We start from the raw sequence: 16,591 nt of genomic DNA on the forward strand, positions 1-16,591 counted from the left end.
TATGAATAACACATACAGGAGGTAATTTTAAAATGCAATGTTGCAGTTTTGCTGCCCTTGATCCCTTAACATATTTTTCTGTTCAAGTCAATGAACCTTTATTAAATGTTTACCATATGCAAAGACTGGGTTCAGTTCTAGAGATGTATAGACTAAAATAAAAGTTCTTGTTTTCAAAGAACTGACGTGTACAGAGAATAAATGATAATTTAAGGAAAAAAGATAAGATTCAAATTTGGGTATATTTTTGGTAGGAAGGAGTTCAAAAAATTTCCTAAAATAAGAGATAGTCTTGAGTCTTGAAGGAAACTAAGAATCCTAAGAGGCCAAGTAAAAAGGGAATATGCTTAGGCATGAGGAAAATTATGTAGAAACACACTAAATCAGAAGTTGGAAAGTCAAATTCAGAAAACAGCTAAAGGCCATGTTGTCTAGAACATAGAGTTCATGAGTGGGATGAAATCAGAAATGTCTGGAAAGATAATTGGGAACAAGATTGTGGAAGGATTTGAATTCCAAAATAAAGAGTTTGTACTTTATTCTAGAGGCAAGAGGAATATGTTATCTACTTCTATCCCCAATCTTCTTTTTTCTTTTTTTGCAAGGCAATGTGGCTAAGTGACTTGCTCAAGGTCACACAACTAGGTAATTATTAAGTGTCTGGGGTCACATTTGAACTCAGGTCCTCCTGACTCCAGGGTCAGTGCTCTACCCACTACCCCCAATCTTCTTATGCTGTTTGGAGAATACAAACTGGAAGGATGTAGCAGGGGTTTTTGTGTGGAAGAAAAGATGTAGTAAGGAATAGCACCTTCTTCACAGGGTTGTTGCAAAAATATGAAATGAGGTAATGTAAAGCATTTTGTAAACTTTAAAACACTAAATATAAATGCTATTAGTGTTTTCTGACCTACCCTAGAGCCAATTTATCCAAACTGTTTCCTCAAAATATATCTGATGAAATTTCATATTTGGATCACAAACACTTAGCTAAATGAGAAACTCAGGTAGACCTAATTAGGAGAATTACTTGGTTTCTTGCTTCCTCTTACTCAGAAACAAATCACATCTCTTTCATTACTCCATTTTCTCAATTAATAAATCTTTGTACAAATAAAAACATGTGTTGAGGTTGTTTTGATATATTATTTTGTCCCCAAAGCACATAATCACATGACTCCTAGTTTCTCCTCACACTGTCTTGCATCTTTATTTAATTTTTATTCAGTCAAAATATCAAACTCAAGAACACTACACTAATTGAGGTTTAAAAAAATCAATTGCAGGGGTGGCTAGGTGGCACAGTGGATAAAGCAACGGCCCTGGAGTCAGGAGAGTCAGGAGTACCTGGGTTCAAATCCGGTCTCAGACACTTAATAATTATCTAGCTGTGTGGCCTTGGGCAAGCCACTTAACCCCATTTGCCTTGCAAAAAAACATAAAAATATCAACTGCACAAATATAAGAAAGGGAAGACCTGGCTTGCCATCCTTTCATGTGAAAAGAACTAGGGGTTTAAAAATTCATTTTGCTTTGTTGAGGTACAACTGCTAGAAAAGTTAATGCAACAAAAGTTGCATTAATATGAGTAGCCTGTCTACATCAGAAAAACAAGTTTTACTGTACTTTGTGATGGTCAGAACACATATTTGCTCTGTTCTGGGCATCACATTTTAGAAAGTGACAGTGATGCTACCGGCAGAAATGATGACATCAAAAGTAGAAGAAAGGATTTAGGGTAAAATACTAAATGTGATTTTTATACCTCTTACTTTGAGGTTATCCAAGAAGAGATACAATTTGAGAGCTAAAAAGTAAAATGATAACTAGAGATAAGCAATTTGTTTTGAGGATGATGGTTGAGGCTATAAATGTGATCAAAATTGCTAAGGGAGAGAGTAGAGAGAGAGAAATAAGATTGGTGACATCAATTTTAAGAAATCATTTTGAGGAAGAAGAATTATTAAATTAGATTATAGAAGAAATAGTTCAGCTATGTAGAGCAAAGTGTTGTGTCTCTCCAAAGTCTCCAAAGTTGTGTCTCCAATAATAGGATATCTGGGGTGGCGGGGAGAAGCAGGGAAATGTCTAAAGTTGCAGAGAAGACTGACAAGGATTGAATGTAGTTACAGTAAGATAGTGGAAATAAATGCCAGATTACAAACAGTTAAACTTGGTAGTGAGGAGGTGGAAACAGCTCAAACATAATTTTATATATGAAGATTTTCAAAATTCTGGAACTGTTAGTGCCTTACCTCTCAAAGTACGTAGTATTTAACTACTATGTATATATATATTTGCATTTATCCACTTTATTTTGTATATATTTAGAGATGTTCTTACAAATAAAAATTGCTTCATTCTTTGTACTTGTCTCTCCAAGCACCCAGCACATTGCTGGGCTAACTGTTAATTAAGAATAAATATTTGTCGATTAAATGCTTAATTGTGTGTAGACCACTTGAGAAGTTTCTCAAGAAGTTGGGCAGTTAGGGAAAAGTCAGATAGGACAGTGGTTGAACAGGATAGAAACATCCATGAAAGGATGGGGGTTTTTGGTTGTTGTTTTCCCACCAGGATTGGATGAATATATGTAAAGGCAGTTGGGAAGAGATCAGTTGACAGGAAGAGTCTGAAATGCATTCAGGAGAGAAATTGATTAATGGATCAAAGTACTGACTGAAGTGTAAAGAACTGGGTTCACAGACACAAGCCGAAGGCAAAGGTTAATTCACATTTCCTGAGAAAGGGGAAGGAGAAAATAAAGATAGTGAGAAATTATCAGGACAGTTTCAATCAGAGAATTAAGAGATCACCTGCTGACTTAAGGGGAGAGAATAAGACTTAAAATATGAAGTTACATCAACCATATTTTGGAAAAACAATTTTGGATGAAGTTGTCTAAAGCTATCAAGAGATCCTGCCAAACACAGGTCATTTTCCTTATTCTAGGCTCCTGGATGAATAATTTTGTGTGAACAAGATGTAAACTAGAGGTTAGTGTCAGATACATTTGTAAATAGGTTGCACAAAGCCATAACCTAACTTGCTCCCTTTCTAAGGTTCAGTACTTGTTAATAGGAATTAAAAGGCAATAATCTGATAAATATGAGTATTATTTTCATATAGGTTTAAAAATTTATATAAATACATTTCTTATGGTTTGTGATTAATATGTTGTTTGTATGGCAGCTTTCCTACCTGTATTTTTGTATTGTGCACATTTAGTCCTAAGTTTATCATTTTATGAATTCGTGTCATTGCTTCAAAGTTACAGCTTTGACCATATAGGGACAAAAAATTAGCTTCTCTCTGAAGGCTTCTTAACAAGTTGAGACAATCCCAGATAGGTCTCCTGGTGTATTGTTAAGTATGGCTTCATTAAATAGATTAAATAGACCTGAAACAATTATAACAATCTGGCTTCACTCCATTAGTAATGGAAAATGAACCAAATAAGATGCCATCCACATTAATTGAAATATAATTAAAGTTGTTAGTAAAGTTATTTTAGACATTCCAATTTAAATACCAATCTGTGCAATCTGAATGATTATCAAATTTTGTACTTAGACTGATAAAATATAGGAGTTGTGATGCCATTACTTGCAGTCCTCTTTGTATTTGACATATGCTATTAAAGTGTAATGCAAACTATACCTTCTTATCATTTGAACTATCTCACTGACAAATATAGCAAGGTACTGAGACTAATTGGAAAGTAGTTTGAAGATCCTTGAAAAACACTTTTATTTGGATTGAATGTATTAAAGATACAACAGATCACAACCCAAGTTTTGCACTTTTAGTAAATGAGGAAAGGGGCTTATATAATTTGAATAATAGTAATGTTGAAAGTTTATGTACTCTATATTTTTCATATGAAATATTTCAGGATATTTCAATACTATTAAGTTTTTTTGTCTGATATGATTTCAGTTGAAAGAGACAAAATTTTTATGGTCTGTTGGGGTCTGAAATCATTAAGACTTGAATTCAAATTTAGCCTAAGTCACTTAACCTCGCCTTGTCTCAATTCCCTCATCTTTCCAGTGGGGATTATAATATAACATCATATAATATGATATAGTAAAATGTAATGTAATATAATATGATGATAAATATAATCATTTTATAGCACATTGCACAGTGTCTGATACATAGTAAACACATTATAAATGTTAATTATCATTATCATAATTATTACTATTATTAGAGATAGAACTACTTTAAGACTGTTATGGTTTATAAATGATATGGTATAATCTTGTCCTGAAAAAAAATGGTAACTAGAGTTAACGCATACTTCAGTTTTAAAAGTGAATGTGAAAGGCACTTCTGGGGGCAGAGCCAAGATGACAACCCACAACTAGGAAGCTCCCGGTGCTTTTCCTGACACAACTTGAGATGAAACCTCTACGCAGATCCTAAAGCCACAGATCCCACAAAAAAGAAGAGGGAAACAAGTTCTCAACTGAGGCTATTGTGAGACAACTCCAGTAAAGGTCAATCAGACCTGGTGAAAGGGGGCTGTATCCAAACATGGGGGGGGGGAGTGGGAAAGCCATCACTTAGGGGCTCAGCAAGCCATTAGTGCAACTACCAGCAGTAACTAGTGCTTTTCCCCTTTCCATTTAACTTTTTACAGACAGCTCAGAAAACAAAGTTCAAGGCATGGGAATGCTGGTGCAACAGACGGGTGTAAGGCAGGAACAAACAACTGCACAGGCAACACCTTGGCAAGCAATGAGCCAGGGTCCAGACCCCAACCCAGCACAAAAAGTTTGAGACTACTGAGCAGAGCTCAACTCTCAAAATGAGCAAAAAAAGCAAAAAAGAGTGTTAATCATAAAAAGCCCAGGGACAAGAAAAATGCCATCTCAGAAGAAGAAAGTAGTGAGAAATTGTCTATTGTGAAGCCCTCAAAGGAGTTTATGAATAGCCTTCAAATCCAAAGCATCTTGGAAGAGATCAAAAGGAATTTTAAAAACCAAAGTAGAGAGGAAGAAGAAAAATGGAGAAAAAAAATGAGTCATGCAGGAGAATTACAAAAAATAATGACTTTAGAAATCAACTCCTTTAAAGGAAAAAAGGATGAACTGGAAAAAGAAAAAAATAACTCATCAAAAAGTAAAACTGACCAACTGGAAAAGGAATGAACTCATCAAAAAGTAAATTTAATCAACTGAAAAAGTAGAACAACTAATTTAAAAGTAAAATTAACCAACTGTTAAGACAAATGGAAACTAATGACTCTATGAGATACAAGATTCTATGAAATAAAACCCAAAAACTGAAAATGTAAATCATCTCTTAGGAAAAATGACCAACCTGGGAAATAGATCCAGAGAAGATAATTTATGAATTATTGGCCTACCTGAAAGTCAAGACCAAAAGAAGAGCCTAGAAAATATCTTTTCAAAAATTATCATGGAAAATTACCCTAATATCCTAGAACAAGAAGACAAAATGGTACTTGAAAGAATTCATAAATCATCTCCAGAAAGAGATCCCAGAATTAAAAACTCCAAATAATATTGTAGTCAAATTTCAAAATTCTCAGATAACAGAGAAAATACTCCAAGCAGCCCAAAAATAAGCAATTTAAATAACAAGGAAACCACAGACAGAATTATAGAGGACTATCAGCTTCAAAATTAAATAATCAGAGTGCCTAGAATATGATAATCTTGAGGACAAAAGACCTTGATAATAATCAAGAATCAGCCACCCTGCAAAGTGCAATATATTCTTTCAGGGGAAAAGATGGACTTTCCATTAAATTAGAAGAATTTTAAAATTTTCTGATAAAAAGACCAAAATTGAACAGAAAATTTGATCTTCACATACAAGACTCAAGAGACATGTAAAAATTAAAATAGAAATGGGGAAAAATACTAGTCAATAATATTAAAGTGGTTTCATCTTACCTGGGAAGACAGCACTTGTTACTCTTGAAAACTATATTTCTCTTCAGATATTTAAAAGAAACATCCTTAGAGAGTGGCTGTGGGTATAGATTGACCATGAAAATAATGAAGTTTTAGCTGATATTTTAGCTCATGAGGGATGAATATAGTTGGAGGGATTTTATTTATAGGGTATGGGTATAAATGTATCATGAAGTGATTTTGCTTATAAGGGTTGTATTTCTATTAGGACAGAGAGAGGGAATGAACTTAGAAGGTCTGGATATAAATAGATCATGAAATGATCTTGTATCCTTGTTACTTTAGCTACAATTAGAGGGCATACACTTAGGAAGGGAAGGTATAAATGGATCATAAAGTGATTCTGCTTTACATGATACTTTAGTTCATGCAATTGTATTTCTATAGAGGTACTTGGAGTTAGGGTGTGGTAAAAATTGGTTATATTATTATGAAGATATTCATGATGTTTGAGAATTGTATTTGTAATGGGACAGATAAGGGGAGTATACTTGGACAGATGCTGTGGGTATGAAGAGACTATGAGGAAATGTTGTTTATAAATCAATCAATCATTCAATTAATCAACCTTTAGAATTCTGTTTCCATCAGGAGACATAAAAGAGTATATTTTGACATAGGGACTATGGATACGAGAAAGGGTTAAAACAAATCAAGACATGGGGCAGCTAGGTGGCACAGTGGATAGAGAGCACCAGCTCCAGAGTCAGGAGGACCTCAGTTCAAATTCAGCTTCAGACATTTAATAATTACCTAGATGTGTGATCTTGGACAAATCACTTAACTCCATTGCCTTGTAAAAGATAAACAAACAAAATGAAAACAAATCAGGACATGAAAAGAAGTATAATATTAAGATAAGGCTAGCCATTAGAGGATAAATAACATCACATGAAGAGGCACAAAGACCCATTTTATCAGAGAGAAAGAAGAGAGTGTGTGCACGCTTAGTAAAACTTACTCTCAACAGACTTGGCCTAAAGAAGAAATAACATATATTCCCAATTGGGTTTAAAAACTTAGCTTACCCTTCAAGGAAGTAGGGGAAGAAAGGGAAAAGAAGGGGAAGAAGTGGGCTGACAAAAGGGATGGTGAAAATTAAAGTAAAGATAAAGTTGAAGTTAAAAAGAAAAATTAAAGGGGAAAGGTAGAAAGAAAGAAAATGATGATAGAAAGAAAGGGCTGACCAAGAGAGAGAAGTTGGAAACAAAATATTGGTGTGAAGGGATAAGGGGAAAGGAAAGAGAAAAGTATAAATGGAGAAAGATAGCATGGAGAGACATACAGAGTTGTATCATAACTGTATATGTGAATGGGATAAGCTCTCCCATATAATGGAAGTGGATAGCAGAGTATATTGTTTTACAAGAAATACTTTTGAAGCAGAGAGATACACACACAGGGTAAAGGTAAAAGGCTGGAGCAGAATGTTGTATGCTTCAGCAGAAGTAAAAACAATAGCTGGAGTAGCTATCCTGATTTCAGACAAAGCAAAAACCAGAATTGCTCTCATTAAAAGGGATAAGGAAGGAAACTACATCATCTTAAAAGGTACCATAGGTAATGAAGTAATGTCATCATTAAATATATATTAAATACTTGATAGTGGTATAGCATCCAAATTCTTAGAGGAGAAGCTAAACAAATTACAGGAACACATAGACAGCAAAACTATACTGGTGGGGGATCTCAACTTCCTTCTTTCAGAACTAGATAAATCTAATCACAAAATAAACAAGAAGAAAGTTAAGAAGGTGAATAGAAGGTCAGTAAATTTAGATATGATAGAACTCTGGAGAAAACTGAATGAGGATAAAAAGGAAAATACCTTTTTCTCTGCAATACATGGCACCTACACAAAAATTGATCATATATTAGGGCACAAAAAACCTCACAATCAAATGCAGAAAGGCAGAAATATTAAGTGCATACTTTTTCAGATCAGATCCATATAAAATAAAAATTATATGAAATAAAGAGCCATGGAAAAGTAACCTAAAAATTAATTGGAAACTAAATAACCTAATTTTAAAGTATGAGTAGATCAAACAACAAATCATAGAAATAATCAACAATTTCAACAAAGACAATGATAACAATGAGATGTTATTGTGGGATGCAGCCAAAACAGTTTTAGGAGAAATTGCATAACTTTAAATGCATATAAGAATAAATTTAGAGCTATTTTGCCCAACTGTATGTCAAAAAATTTGTAAATGTAATTGAATGGATGAGTATGTATAAATATAAGCTACCCAGATTAAAAAAAAAGGAAATAAAATACTTTTAAAATCCCATTTAAGAAAAACTCTTTAAACTCCTTAAGGAAGAAATCTTGAGGGCCAGATGGATTTACAAGAGAATGCTACCCAACATTTAAGGAACAATTAATTCCAATTCTATATAAACTATCTAAACAAATAGGAGGAGTTTTGCCAAATTTCTTTTAATGAGAGCAATATAGTACTGATACTTAAACCAGAAAAAGTCAAAACAGACAAAGAAAACTAGAATAATACACCATGTTCAGGTACAATTTATACAAGATAAGCATGAATTAAGGAAACAATCAACATAATCGGCTATATCAATAACAAAATTAACAGAAATCATTAATTATCTCACTAGATGCTGAAAAAGTCTTTGACAAAATACAGCACACATTATTATTTTTAAAAACACTAGAGAGTATAGAAATAAATGAAATTTCCCTTAAAATGATAAGCAATATCTATTTAAAATTATCAGCAAGCATCATATATAATGGGGATAAACTAGCAGCATTTCCAGTAAAACCAGGGTAAAACAAAGATGTCTAATTTCACTACTATTCAATATTATACTAGAAATGTTAGCTTTAGCATTAAGAGAAGAAAAAGAAATCAAAGGAATTAAAATCGGCATATGATGGTAGGCTTAGAGAACCCTAGAAAATCAGTTGAAAAACTACTTGAAACAAAGAATAACTTCAGAAAAGTAACAGGATATAAAATAAACCCACATAAATCATCAGCATTTCTATATATGACCAATAAAACTCAAGAGCAAGAGTTAGAAAGAGAAATTCCATTTAAAATAACAGACAACATAAAATACTTGTGAATCTAACTCCCAAGTCAAACTCAGAAAGTATAATGAACACAATTACAAAACACATTACAGACAAGTAAATTCAGACCTCGACAACTGGAAAAATACCAATTTCTCATGCTTAAACCAAGCTAATATAATAAAAATTTAACCCAATTAAATTACTTATTTAGATCCATACCAATCAAACTACCAAAATCATTTTATAGAGCTAGGGAAAAAAGTGACATTCATTTGGAGCAACAAAAGGGTAAAAATATCAAGGGAATTGATGAAAAAAATGAAAAGGAAGGTGCACCAGAGCTAAAATGATATTATCAAGTGACAATCATCAAAGCTGTCTGGTACTGGCTAAGAAACAGAGTAATGGATCAATGGATTAGATTAAGTACAAAAGAAAGAGTAGTAAATGACTAGAGTAAAATACTGTTTGATAAACCTAAAGACACTAATTTCTGGGATAAGCACTAACTATTTGACAAAAACTGCTGGGAAAAATGGAAAATAGTATGGCAAAAATTAGGCATAGACCCACATCTCATACCCAATTCCAAGATAAGGTCAAAATGGGTACCAAATTTAGATACAAAGGGTGAGACCATAGACCAATTAAAAGAACAAGAAATACTCTGTCAGATCTATTTGGGGGGGGGGGGAGTTTATGTCCAAGCAAGAACTAGAAAACATTATAAATTGCAAAATGAATGATTTTTGACAATTTTAAATTAAAAAGGTTTTTCAGAAATAAAACTAATTCAGCCAAGATTAGAAGGAATGCAGAAAGCCAAAACAATTTTTACAGCTAATGTTTCTGATAAAGGACTCATTTCTAAACTACATAGAGAAATGAATCACATTTATAAGATCACAAGTCATTCCCCATTTGATAAATGTTCAAACAATATGAACAGGCAGTTTTCAGATGAAGAAATAAAAGTTACTGATAGCTATATAAAAATGCTCCAAATCATTATTTATAAGAGATATGCAAATTAAAACAACTATGAGATACCACCTCACACCTATTAAATTGGCTAAGATGACTAAAAAGAAAAATGATGAAAGCTGGAGAGGAGGTAGGAAAATTGGGATACTAGTGATTGTTGGTAGAATTGTGAACTGATCTAGCCATTCCGGGACCAATTTGGAACTGTTCTCAAAGGGCAATGAAATTGGGCAAACCCTTTGATACAGTAATACCACCACTAAGTCTGTATCCCAAAGAGATCATAAAAAAATGAGAAAAGTTCCACAAAATATTTATAGCAGTTCTTTTCATAACAGCAAAGAATTGGAAACTGAAATGATACCCATCAACTGGGGAATGGTTGAACAAGTTCTTGTATATGAATGCTATGAGGTACTATGTTTTGTAAAAATTCATGAGTGACCAGACATTAGAGAAGCATGGAAAGACTTACATGAACTATCTTTAGTGAGCTGAGAAGAGCTAAGAGAACATTGTACACATTAACAGCAACATTGTGAGATGATCAACTATGATGGACTCAACTCCTCTAAGCAGTTCAGTGATCAAGGACAATACCGAGAGACATGTTAAGAAAACTGCTGTCATCCATATCCAGAGAAAAATTTATGGATTCTTTTTTAGATTTTGCAAGGCAATGGGGGTTAAGTGGCTTGTCCAAGGCCACACAGCTAGGTCATTATTAAATGTCTGAGGCTGGATTTGAACACAGGCACTCCTGACTCCAGGGCCAGTGCTCTATCCACTGTGCCACCTAAGCCGTCACAAATTATGGATTCTTAATGCAGAAGTAAGTGTACTATATTCATTTTTTATAACTTCTTTTAGGTTTTTCCTTTCTTTCTTATGGTTCTCTCCCCCCCCATTCTAATTCTTCTTTTACAACATGACTAATATGGAAATATGTTAAACATGATTGAACATATACAACTTTTACCACATTTTTTGCCATTTTGGGGAGAGGGGAGGGAAGGCAGGGTAGCATAAAAATGTAGTGCTCATAAACTTTGCAAGTAGATGGATGCTGAAAATTAGCTTTGCATGTAATTGGAAAAGCTAAATAAAATTTCGATTAAAAAATGAATGAGACCATATGGCAGTAAAATTCAGCACAAGGGATTTGAGAAATAATGATTTTTCAACAATACAAATGAAAATACAGAATGGGTGGCTCAGAGATCTTGGGAATCTCCTTACCTGGAGATCTTCCAGAATCATCCTGGACAGTTTTGACAAGTCCTCCTTTATGTTTCTCAGATGTGTGAAGTTCACAAAAGGCATTCAGCAGCTGAAAGCAGAAGACTTCAGTCAGACAAGTTAGGCCTATTTACCATCTTTTAATATGCACTTGTTATCAACTTTAGCTAGAAATTCCATGGTACATCACAGTAAGAGGCCTCAATCCCTAAAGAAACCTTTTTTAGCAAGAAGAGAAGAACCTTCAAGTGTCTTTGGCTCTGGTTTATACAATGACATCTGAGGGGATGTTCTCTTCCTAGCTTAGAAAATGACCTAATGTTGAAAACAGACTTGAGGTCCAGCTGTAGATCACCTGGAACTTCTAACAATCATTAACATACATTGTAAGAAAAGACTGTCCCAGAGAAGATTTTTATGTATGTAATAATCTTATTGTTAAAAATAGAACATTTGTACAGTTTTGGCTTGTAAATTAGGAATTTTTCCTAGTTATGTCCAGCATATTTTATCTCTAAAATTTTAAAAATCCCTTATTGACATCTGGTCAGGATGATGGAGAGAAGTCAGGAACTTTGTTAAGTTCTCCTGGGTTTCCCTCAGAAATGACATGAATCAAGTCTCTTAAGAGATTTTGTCACAGCAGAACCCACCCAAGTGGAGAGTGGAACATCTTCCAGCAAGGTCTGTTGCAAGGTGATGTGACTGTGTCCAGGACAGAGAGCAGAGACCCAGAGCCCCAGCAGCAGGACAAGGCAGGAATGATTCTCAGATCCTCAGCTTTTGCAGTTTGGGCTGCAAGGTAGGTGGGCTGGGAGAGCTCTAGCACAGGTGCCCTAGACTCTCATTCAGCTGGCTCCTGGTCTGGACTTCCTGACGCAGATGGTGAGTCCTTAATGTTCCCAGAAAGGAGGGCCTGGCATTCCCTGGGCATACAACCCAGGGAGGAGGTGGCTGACATTCCCAGTGCTGACTATTCAGACAGAGAGCCTCTGGTGTTCCTTACTAGTTCGTCCACTGAGCAACACCCTGGAGTAACATCCACAGACCCAGGGCCCATAAGGTTCTCATCACTGAAGGTCTGTGAGAAAGGCCCTTGGAATAGGTAACAAATCCCAAGATGAATAAGAAAGGTCAGAGAAAAGCAGGTTCTACTGAAAGTTACTTTAGAGATAAGGCTGGACAAAGTACTATTTCAAAAAAAGAGGGAAAAAGGGGTGCTACATGTGAAGCTTCAGAGGAGAATATGAATTGGTCTCCAACCCAGAAAGATTTCTTAGAAGAGCTTAGAAAGGATTTTAAAAATCAAATGGAAAAAATTAGGAAAAGAAATACAAGAGAAAATTAACATCTTGCCACAAAAAATGACAGAAGAAAACAAATCCTTTAAAAATACAATTGAGAAAATGAAAGAAAATAATTCCTTCAAAATACAATTGGGCAAATAAAAAAATTACAGCTCCTTTAAAAAGAGAATTGAGGGGCAGCTAGGTGGCACAATGGAGAGCATTGGCCCTGGAGTCAGGAGGACCTGAGTTCAAATTGGATCTCAGACACTTAATAATTGCCTAGCTCTGTGACCCTGGGCAAGTCATTTAACCCCATTGCAATAAATAAATAAACCAGAATTGACCTAAGGGAAAAAGAGAAACAAAATTAATTGAAGAAAATGCCTCCTTAAAAAATAGGCTGGTATTAGTGGAAGCTAATGACTCCATGAGACACCAAGAATCTGTTAAACAAAATGAAAAAAATGAAAAAAAACAGAAAAAAATGTAAAATACCTCACCAGTAAAACAATTGACCTGGAAAATAGATCTAAGAAAGATAATTTAAGAATTACTGGACTCCCTGAAAGCCATGATCAAAAAAAGAGAATGGATAACATTCTTCTTCAAATTGTTAAAGAAAACTGACCTAATATCCTAGAACTCAAGGGCAAAATAATAATTGAAAGAATCTACCCATAACCTCCTCAAAGGGACCTTAAAATGAAAATTCCAAGGAATATTGTAGCCATACTCTAGAATTATCAGATCAAAGAGAAAATCCTTCAAACTGGCCAGAAAGAATCAATTCATATACTGAGGAGTCACAGTCAGGATTATACAAGACCTGGCTGCATCAACATTAAAGGATTTAAGGGATTGAAATACAATATTCTGGAGGTTAAGTGAGCTTGGATTACAACCAAGACTCAACTACTCAGCAAAACTGAGCATACTCTTTCAGGGAGAAAGATGGATATTTAACAAAATCCAAACTTTCTGGATGAAAAGATCAGAGTGGAACAGAAAATTTGATCTTCAAACAGGAAACTCAAGAGATACATGAAATGGTACCCAGTACCATTCAGTAAGTTTAAACTGGTAATATCCTTACCCGGGAGGAAGATTCTCATAACTCTTGAGAATCATAACTCCATTGGAGGGAGTAATCTTAAACTAAAGATATGAATATAAGTTGATCTTTATGGAATGATTTTTTTTAAAAAATTAAGACATTAAAAAGGGGAGATTATAATGACATGGGGGAAGGGGAGGCAGAATGGATTAAATTACATAATGTGAAGAGGTGCAAAGGTCCTATTGTAACAGAGGGAAAGAAATGGAAGAGGTGGGAACTACTTGAATTATCCTCTCATTGGATTTGGCTCAAAGAAGGAATAACACATACAGTCATTTGGGTTTAGAAATTTATCTTACAGGGCAGCTAGGTGGCATAGTTAATAGAGCACCGGACTTGGAGTCAGGAGTACCTGGGTTCAAATATGACCTCAAACACTTAATAATTACCTAGCCATGTGACCTTGGGCAAGCCACTTAACCCCATTGCCTTGAATCTAAAAAAAATTATCTTACCTTTCAAGTATTAGAAGGGGGGGGAGGAAAGGAGGAACTGATAAAAGGAAGGGAAGGAAGAAGAGGAAAAGGGAAAGAGGGAAGAAAAGCAAAGATGACTGATAGAAGGGGAGACAGACTGGAGATTGAATTAGTAATTATAGCTGTGAATGTGAATGGGATGAACTTTCCATAAAACAGAAGCAGATCGCAGATTGGATTAAAAACCAGAATCCTACAATATGCTGATTACAAGAAATACATTTGAAATAGAGAGATACATAGAGGTCTATTATATCTAACTTTTATAACATTCTATTCACCTCCTTAATTTCCTTCTTTGGGGCAGCTAGGTGGTACAATAGATAGAGCACCAATCCTGGAGTCAGAAGGACCTGAGTTCAAATCTGGCCTCAGACACTTAAAATTACCTACCTATGTAACCTTGGGTAAATCACTTAAACACATTGACTTAAAATAAATTTTAAAAAACTTCCTTCTCATTTATTTTATGATTAAATTTACCTAATTCTCAGAGAGTGAGGTTAAGGGTCCTCCACTAGTATAGTTTTGCTGTTTATGTCTTCCTGTAAATCATTTAACTTTTTAACTAAGAATTTGGATTGGTATAGAGAAAATGTAAAAGGCTGGAGAAGAATATATTATGCTTTAGCTGAAGTGAAAAAAGGGGTAGCGATCCTTATTTCAGACAAAGCAATTTCAAAAATAGATCTCATTAAAAGGGATAAGGAAGGAAACTACATATTCCTAAAATGAACTATAGGCAATGACATAATTTGAATACTAAACATGTATACACCAAGCTGTATAGCATCCAAATTCTTATAGGAAAAGGTAAATGAGTTACAAGAAGACATGGACAGCAAAACTATACTGGTGGGGGACTTCAATATCCCTCTTTCAGAATTAGGTAAATTTAACATAAAATAAACAAGAAGGAAGTTAAGAAAGTGAATAGAATGTTAGAAAAGTTAGAAATGATTGGAGGAAATTGAATTGGGATAGTAGGTAATATACCGTTATTTCTACAGTACATGGCAATTACACAAAAACTCATAATCAAATGAAGAAAAGCAGAAATATTAAATGTATCAAATTTCAGATCATTATGCAATAAAAATCACTTGCAGTAAAAGATCATGGAGAGATAGATGTAAAATCAATTGGAAACTAAATTACCTAATTTCAAAGAATGACTGAATCAAATAACAAATTATAGAAATAATTAATAATTTCATCCAAGACAAAGACAATAAGGAGACCACACACCCAAATTTGTGGGATATATACAAAGCAGTTATTTGGAGAAATACTATAGATTAAATGCTTACTTGAAAAAACAGAGAAAGGAGAGATCAATGAATTGGCCCTGCAATTGAAAAAACCCCCAATTACATGATCACAATTACAAAATACATTTCACACAACTAAGGTTAAATCTAAACAATTGGGAAAATAGCACTTGTTCAAGGTTAGACCAAGCTAACATAATAAAAATGACAATTCTACCAAAAATAAATTACTTATTCAAATTTCATATCACTAAACTACGAAAAACTATTTTACAGAGCTATAAAAAATAGCAACAAAATTCATCTGAAGCAACAAAAGTTCAAGATTATCAAGGGAATTGGGGAGGCTAGGTGGAGCAGTGGATAGAGAACTGGCCCTGGAGTCAGGAGTACCTGAGTTCAAACCTGGCCTCAGACACTTAATATTTACCTAGCTATGTGGCCTTGGGCAAGCCACTTAATCTCATTGCCTTGCAAAAAACGCTAAAAAAGCCCCCAAAATAGCAAACCTAACAGAAATCATATGATTATTTCAATAGATACTGAAAAAGTTTTTGACAAAATGTAGCACTCATTTCTATTAAAAACACTAGAGAGGATAGGAATGGAGTCCCTTAAAATGATAAGCAGTATCTATCTAAAATCATCAACAAACATTATATGTAATGGGGATAAATTTGAAGCATTCCCAATAAGATCAGGGGGTGAAAGAAGTATGACTCATTATCACCTCTATTGTTTAAAAGTGTAATAGAAATGTTATCTTAAGCAATAAGAGAAGAAAAAGAAATTGAAGGAATTTTACAGATGATATGAAGGTACACTTAGAGAACCCCTAGAAAATCATCTAAAAATCTATTAACAACTTTAGCAAAGTTGCAAGATATAAAATAAACTCACATAAATCATCATTTCTATATGTTACTAATGAGACACAGTAACAAGAGATAGAAAGAGAAATTATATTTAAAGGTAACTGTAGACAACATAAAATACCTGCCAAGGCAGAATCAGAAGGTCTTTGCAAACAACTATAAAACACTCTTCACACAAATAAAAGCAGATTCAAATAACTGGCCAAATGTCAATTGTTCATAGGTAGACCGAACATAAAAATGACAATTCTGCCTAAATTAAATTGCTTATTCAGTGCCATACCAATCAAACTTGCAAAAAAATTATGTTATTGAGACTGAAAAAAAATAGTAACTA

General features: G+C 34.2%; 1 long non-coding RNA gene across 1 annotated transcript in view; it reads right to left on the reverse strand.

Annotated features, from left to right (window-relative positions):
- The window catches only part of LOC141492621 (uncharacterized), a 61,882-nt gene that overhangs the window by 20,141 nt on the left and 25,150 nt on the right, over positions 1-16,591 (reverse strand). The window contains exon 2 of the long non-coding RNA XR_012469989.1: positions 11,227-11,317. This is a non-coding gene — a long non-coding RNA (uncharacterized LOC141492621). The remainder of the gene's footprint in view (positions 1-11,226; positions 11,318-16,591) is intronic.

Source organism: Macrotis lagotis, chromosome 7, assembly GCF_037893015.1.
Source record: "Macrotis lagotis isolate mMagLag1 chromosome 7, bilby.v1.9.chrom.fasta, whole genome shotgun sequence".
NCBI lineage: Eukaryota > Metazoa > Chordata > Mammalia > Peramelemorphia > Peramelidae > Macrotis > Macrotis lagotis.